Here is a 7,633-nt window from a genome sequence, read left to right on the forward strand (position 1 = left end):
TGCCACTTCTGGGAGATGAGGAGCCCAACCCTGCCTCAGGCCAAGGCACCTCTGGAAAATGCTTCAGATCAGAAGAGTGCTGTAGACTTAGAAAGATTCTGATTCATGCCATATTTTGACTCATATTTGAATGCTCATGAGAGAATAAATACTGGTTTTCACAATAATAGAACTTTTGAGTGGTCATAATATTTTTACATAGCTTATTTATGAATCAAAGTGACATGTATTTTTGTTTGTTTGGGGCCACATCTGGCTATGCTCAGGGCTCAATCCTTGTTCTTCACTCAGGGATAACTCCTGGTGGACCAGGAGACCATATAAAATGCTGGAGATAACCCAGGTCAACTGTATGCAAGATAGTACCTGCTGTGTGATAGCTCACTCTGTATATGTATCTTCACCAAAGGAAACCAATTTAGAGACCAATATTACACAATTACTTATATCAGGTCTAATAATTTAACATCTACTTAAATATTTATTACATTCCTATGTGGAATATCAGAAGCACAGCATTGTGTATTTGTGCACAGAAAATACAATGAATTATCAGGAAGATCTCTGCAAGTTTTTTTTCCCCATATTTCTAAAGTCAGAAGATAAAATGGAAAACAATGAAAAATCATGGACATTGCTATTGTGTTCTATTTGCCATATGTTAACTGCATGCTTGGTGCCTAATTGCACAGCTAGCTGGGATTGGTAAGGTCCATATTGTTAATACCTGCATACTTTCAATTAAGAGGTCAATTTTGTGTGTGTGTGTGTGTGTGTGTGTGTGTGTGTGTGTGTGTGTGTGTGTGTGTATGTATGGATGTGTATATGAAAGAGAGAGATAAATAGTGGGCAATTTGTCTTTGCATTTCATAAACCAAAAAAAAAAAAGAAAAATATCTTAATTTTGTATGATAACTCTATTGGTCATTATTTCATTATCATTATAATCAATATAATGCCAAAACACTCTTTAGGTTTTATATTGTTGTTTGTTTCCTTTGTTTTTGTTTTACATCTAAGAATCTGGAAGTCAATTTAGAACTATCTTTGGGGATATTGATTTATTGTTTCTTAGGAAGTGACATAAGGGGAGAGCCTTGTATTGTAGTTCCAAAGAAAAAGGCAATATTGACAGATTTTAGAATACATAAGATTTGACTAGAATCTGCGCTCGCTTCGGCAGCACATATACTAAAATTGGAATGATACAGAGAAGATTAGCATGGCACCTGCGCAAGGATGACACGCAAATTCGTGAAGCGTTCCATATTTTTAAAAGAAAACCAAAAAAAAAAAAAAAAAAGATTTGACTAGAATCTCAAGGGCACATCAGTCATTCTTGAATAGCTGGGAACTAAGCAATTGTAACTCTTTCAGACATAAGTAACACAGTTTGAAGTCAATGTTGTCATCCCACTAGTTGATACTGGGATAATAACATGATGTGGCAATGCACTGAGCTTATTTGTAAGAGGCTGTAAATGAATATAAAGTCTCAACCGGTGTTTGTTTTGTTTTACTCTTACTATATGCACAATAATGATCATGATTAATAAAAAAATCATGTGTTCATGCTTTTAGACTTACCACTTTAGAGCTATCATTCTCCAAGAGAGTGATGCTATTTCTCTGAGCAAAGGGCAAGAAACAATGTAGGAGAAGGGGGTGAAATTGAATGGCTCTTTTGCATGTTTTCTTTCTTTTTTGGGGGGAGGGGCACACCCGTTTGACGCTCAGTGGTCATTCCTGGCTATGCGCTCAGAAATCACCCCTAGCTTGGAGGGACCATATGGGACACCAGGGGATCTAACCATGGTCTGTCCTACCCTAGTGCTTGCAAGGCCTTACCTCTAGCGCCACCTCTTCCCCCCTTTTTTGCATATTTTCTAAAGCAAATGTATCTTCAGGGGTGTTACTGAGTAATCTTTTTTGACAAGGGCAATAGGCCTAATATATTTGGGAATGTTTGTTCTTTGTATCTGGGCTATAATTTTAACACGTATTTAAAGAATCTGGGAATTTTCTTTTCTTCCTTCATATTTTATTTATTTTTTAGATTTATTTTAAGTAATGACTCTAACTCTATACATTGTATTTGCTTAATTATGTAGTACTTATACTCATACATCCAAGGAAATTATGTGGATGAAAAAAGTGATAAAGTATGGGGCTGGAGCGGTGGCGCAGCACACAGCTGCTCGCATATGGCTGACCTAGTACAGTCCCATATGGTTCCTCAAGCCAGGGGCCATTTCTGGGTGAATATCCAGGAGTAACCCCTGAGCATCACCGGGTGTGGCCCAAAAACAAAACAAAGAGTGGTAAATGTTTTTTTTTAGTTAATGAATATTTTAGATTAATTAGTTTAGATTCCATGCCTCAATTTTAATACAACTGGTATAGTACTATACCAAAAAGGGATTACTCTATTTGTGTGGTAGGATGTGAAGAATTAAATAAACACCTTTTTCTTTAAAATTTTTCATTGTCAGCTGAAGAGCTAGTATAGGAGATTAGACACATGCCTTATGTGTCTACCTCTGTTAGATAAATGGTACTACATGGTCTTTGACTAATGCAGGATGAGGCCCTGGTAAACCTGAGTATTGCTGGAAGCCTGGGGGCCCAGGACCAGATTACTGCACTGCAGTGCCTGAGCAGCACTACAACTCTGGGCATGTGATTTTTTTTTTTTGTTTTTTTTTTTTTGTTTGTTTTTGGGCCACACCCGGCGGTGTTCAGGGGTTACTCCTGGCTGTCTGCTCAGAAATAGCTCCTGGCAGGCATGGGGGACCATATGGGACACCGGGATTCGAACCAACCACCTTTGGTCCTGGATCGGCTGCTTGCAAGGCAAACACCGCTGTGCTATTTCTCCGGGCCCATGGGCATATGATTTGATCAACTGCCCTGAGAATCAATAGGAAGGGTACCTAAGACCCTGAGCACTGCGTGGGAGGTCCTCATCCATCATATTTTCTTTTGTATAAAATGTACAAACTTTGTCTCTGTTTAGAACATACTATTATGCTTCTATCTTCTCTGAGAACTTGAAAACATTATTTGACACTTTTGCCTTCAAATTGTTCATTTATAAATCTAATCCTAGGAGGGGATATATTTAAACTCTTCAAGCCTATGTCACATTTAATGGTTAATTGAAGGGACAGTATATTAATGTTCACAAATTACTTTTTAATTAATTTAATATAATTAATTTTTAGTAATTGATTTTCACAAATTTGTTGCCATGTTAACTAATAAATATAACTAGTACTAATAAATATCACAGAATAGCTCCCAGAATTCTGGGAAGACTGAACAGATATGTTACTAAGGAAAGAAGAATAACACAAAGTGAGGCTAGAATAATGAGGAACAGTCACATCATTGTCAAGTCCTACTTGATAGTCAGGAAATAATAGGTTTTTGCTGAGGGGACACACCTAGCAGTGATACAGATTTATCCTGGATCTGCAATCAGGGATCACTCTTCGCAAGGATTGAAGACCTTGTGGATTGCTGGAGATACCTAGGTTAGCCATATGCAAGGCAAGTGTAATATTGCTCTGGCACTTGTAATCAGGAAACATTTATTAAGAACCATTTGTGAGCATTTTACAAAGGTGAGCTCTGCTAAGAGTATGCATTAAAAAAATAAATGCAAGACTGAATCCTTTTCCTCTTGGAACTTCTTATGCTGTTATGAAAGAATACTACCTTTTTTCCTTTGGATAAGTAAACATTTACTATATTTTTTTGGGGGTGGGGGTGGGGGTTTGGGTCACACCTGGCTGCACTCAGAAGTTACTCCTGGCTCTGTGCTCAGATATCACTCCTTCCAGGCTCAGGGGACCATATTAGATGCTAGGAGTCAAACCTGAATCTGTCCCAGGTTCGCTGTGTGCAAGGCAAATGCTCTACCACTATGCTATCTCTCTGGACCTAACATTTACTATATTTCTTTTTTTTTGTTTGTTTGTTTTTTGTTTTTGTTTTTGAGCCACACCCGGTGGTGCTCAGGGGTTACTCCTGGCTGTCTGCTCAGAAATAGCTTCTGGCAGGCACGGGGGACCATATGGGACACCGGGATTCGAACCAACCACCTTTGGTCCTGGATCGGCTGCTTGCAAGGCAAACGCCGCTGTGCTATCTCTCCGGGTATATTTCTAACTTACATTTTTAAAATACTTTGGGGAGAAAACTGTAACTATAAACAGGAAAAAAAATCATATTATTGTTATATGTTAATGTGAGTAATACAAATAAAGCTGTTGGAACAATGAGTTGGAAGCAAACTTAGAAAAGACTTGCAACTTTACAGATTCAAACCTAGGCAGACTTCTAGATTGTGTGGATTCTTTTTGGGGGAAGGCCACATCTGGCAGTGCTCAGGGTTTATTCCTAGTTCTGCAGTCAGAGATCATACCTGCAAGTACTTGGGGTGCTGGAAACTACATGAGGTGACGGAGAGTGGGGAATCAAATTTGGCTTAGCCTCCTGCACAGCAAAGTCTGCACTACTTACTGTACTATTATTCTGGCTCCAAGATATGGCTTTTAAAAAGTGAAAGAAAATGTCTCTGAAACAATTGTTTTTATTATTTATTTATTTTTTTGCTTTTTTTTGGCCACACCCGGTGATGATCAGAGGTTATTCCTGGTTATGTGCTCAGAAATCGCTCCTGGCTTGAGGGCCCATATGGGATGCCAGGGTATTGAACCGCGATCTGTCCTAGGTTAGAGCATGCAAGGCAAATGCTCTACTGCTTGCACCATTGCTCTGGCCCCTCTGAAAATATTTTGTAATAGAAAATCAGTGAAGTGTTTATTCATGTAGTAGTATATGTGTGAATATGTCATAACATAGGTATATATGAAAGGAGGTTTCATTTTCTTCTTTAGTAAGACTTATCACAACACATCATACTTATTAAATAAAACATTTTAAAAATAAATTCTTTAAGTTTTTGTTAACTGTAGATATTATACAAATACTTTATTTAAATTCACTGGGAGTGTCTTCCACTTCAAATGTGAAAGACAATAAACTTTGGAAAGGAAAGGAAGAAGGAGGTGTGCCCAAAGGATTTACTGTACCATTTCTCAAAGCAAACGCCAGCTGTTGCGGAGTCTAGAATGAAAATGTAAATTATCAAAGAGGAATAATGAGGGCCATTCTTTTCAGACAATGCCCAGTGCAATCAGAGTAAGAGAGAGGTTCAGGAAGATTTTCTACTATGCACAAGTCATGAAAGATTAACTGAAAGGCCAGGAGGGAAGTGATGTACAAGGAACTAAGTTGACACAACTCATGGATTTTCTAGTTCGCCGGGCAGTTGAATTAATTGAGGAACAGATCTCCAGTTCTGTTGGAAGTGAATCCAGATCACAGAGTTGCTGTGCACAGGATTTAGGAAGTCAACACATGTCTAGCATAACAGGACTGTAAATGGAAGAACAGTGCTGGCATGAGTTGCATCTCAATTGATGTGGTTCTGTGAATCAAAACAGGCATCAATTCTGACATGATTTTTATTGAAAGACTGTAACAATTGTTCAGTAGCCCATATAAACTTTATGGTCATATAAAAAGTAAAATCATTTATTAAAGTTTCATAAAAATGTATATAAGGATGCTGACACCCCAATGTTAAAGGTTAAACTTCTTTATCTCATTGAAGTAGTTTGTGAAAAATGGGATAAAAAATCTATATGTTTACATGTTTTCTCACTAACATTTTATTATTCATTATAGAACCATGAGTTTTATTGGTATTAGATATTCAGATTAGAATAGTTTAGGGGCCGGAAAGATAGCATGGAGATAGGGCGTCTGCTTTGCATGCAGAAGGATGGTGGTTTGAATCCCGGCATCCCATATGGTCCCCTGAGCCTGCCAGGAGTGATTTCTGAGAGTAGAGCCAGGAGTAACCCCTGAGTGCTGCCAGGTGTAACCCAAAAACCAAAAAAAAAAAAAAAAAACCAAAACAAAGAAACTGAGTTTAAATAAGCATATATATGTATATGTGTGTATGTATGTTATATATGTATATATGCATGTATATGTATATGTATATATATATATACCTGACAGTTGTGCACAGCTTTGGTGAAAATAATTTTTATACTTTTGTTTGTTTGTTTTGGGGCCATGGCCAGTGAAGCTCAAGGGTTACTCCTGGCTATGTGCTCAGAAATCACTCCTAGCTTGGGGGACCATATGGGATGCTGAGGGATCCTTGTGCAAGGCAAACACCTACCGCTTGCACCACAGCTCCGACCCCATTCATTTTTAATCTATAGACCACAAAATGCATTATAAATTAAATGAGCAAAAAGCCACTTGATTTTGATGATCATAACTACTTATCTGTGATTCCTTCTTTCTTAAAGAATCACATAAAGTGCTCGCTTTGGCAGTACATATACTAAAATTGGAACGATACAGAGAAGATTAGCATGGCCCCTGCGCAAGGATGACACGCAAATTCGTGAAGCGTTCCATATTTAAAAAAAAAAGAATCACATAAAAATCACCATTTATTATCAAGATTCATTCAGGGGTCCTCAAACTTTTTAAACAGGGGGCCAGTTCACTGTTCCTCAGACCATTGGAGGGTCTGGCTATAGTAAAAACAAAACTTATGAACGAATTCTTATGCACACTGCATATATCTTATTTTGCAATGAAGAAACAAAACAGATACAAATACAATATGTGGCCCGTGGGCCATAGTTTGACGACCACTGATACATGGTATCAAATATTAGAAAATTGAGGTGGGGGAGGTAGTAGCACCTAGTTTCTGAATTTTTTATATTATATTATATTATTTATTTGTTTTTGTTTTTGTTTTTGGGTCACATCTGGCAGCACTCAGGGGCCACTCCTGGCTCTATGCTCAGAAATCGCCCCTGGCAGACACAGGGGACCATATGGGATGCAGGGATTCGAAACACCATCCTTCTGCATGAAAGGGAAACGCCTTACCTCTATGCTATCTCTCCAGCCCCCTTTTTTTATTTAATTATACCCAGCTATGCCAGGGGACTATTTCCAACCTTGAATGGCTAATAGCTACAGATGCACTATAAGGACTATAAGGAACTAGGTACTGGACCTGGATCTCTTGCTTGCAGAGCATGTGCTCAACCATCTTCTGGATCCTTGTTTCTCACTCTTGTTAGTCCCATTAGTATCTGTTCCTAAAGACCCACAGTTCTGTTCATCAGCTAGCAAATCTCAAATACCAGAAGTAAAAGACATTTTAATGGATTGCTAATTGTGGACCTGGCATACCTTTATTTCTTTATAATAGTATTGGTCCAGTTACCATTTAGTGATATCCTACAAGTTATTTCTTTTTCTTTTTTTTTGTTTTTGGGCCACACCCGGCAGTGCTCAGGGGTCACTACTAGCTGTCTGCTCAGAAATAGCTCCTGGCAGGCATGGGGGACCATATGGGACACCGGGATTTGAACCAACCAACTTAGGTCCTGGATCGGCTGCTTGCAAGGCAAACACCACTGTGCTATCTCTCCAGGCCCACAAGTTATTTCTTGTATTGGTTTTTTTTTCTTCTGTAATTTAACTTTAATGTTGCATGATATATTTTATCCTTTTGTGGGTA

General features: G+C 38.3%; 2 non-coding genes across 2 annotated transcripts; both read left to right on the forward strand.

Annotated features, from left to right (window-relative positions):
* Nucleotides 1–1,167: 1,167 nt before the first annotated feature.
* On the forward strand, nucleotides 1,168–1,274 carry LOC125997094 (U6 spliceosomal RNA). Its single transcript, XR_007491627.1, has one exon. It is a non-coding gene; the product is annotated as a U6 spliceosomal RNA (small nuclear RNA).
* Nucleotides 1,275–6,406: 5,132 nt separating this feature from the next.
* On the forward strand, nucleotides 6,407–6,513 carry LOC125996651 (U6 spliceosomal RNA). Its single transcript, XR_007491338.1, has one exon. It is a non-coding gene; the product is annotated as a U6 spliceosomal RNA (small nuclear RNA).
* The last annotated feature ends 1,120 nt before the right edge of the window (nucleotides 6,514–7,633 follow it).

Source organism: Suncus etruscus, chromosome 1 (genome assembly GCF_024139225.1).
Source record: "Suncus etruscus isolate mSunEtr1 chromosome 1, mSunEtr1.pri.cur, whole genome shotgun sequence".
NCBI lineage: Eukaryota > Metazoa > Chordata > Mammalia > Eulipotyphla > Soricidae > Suncus > Suncus etruscus.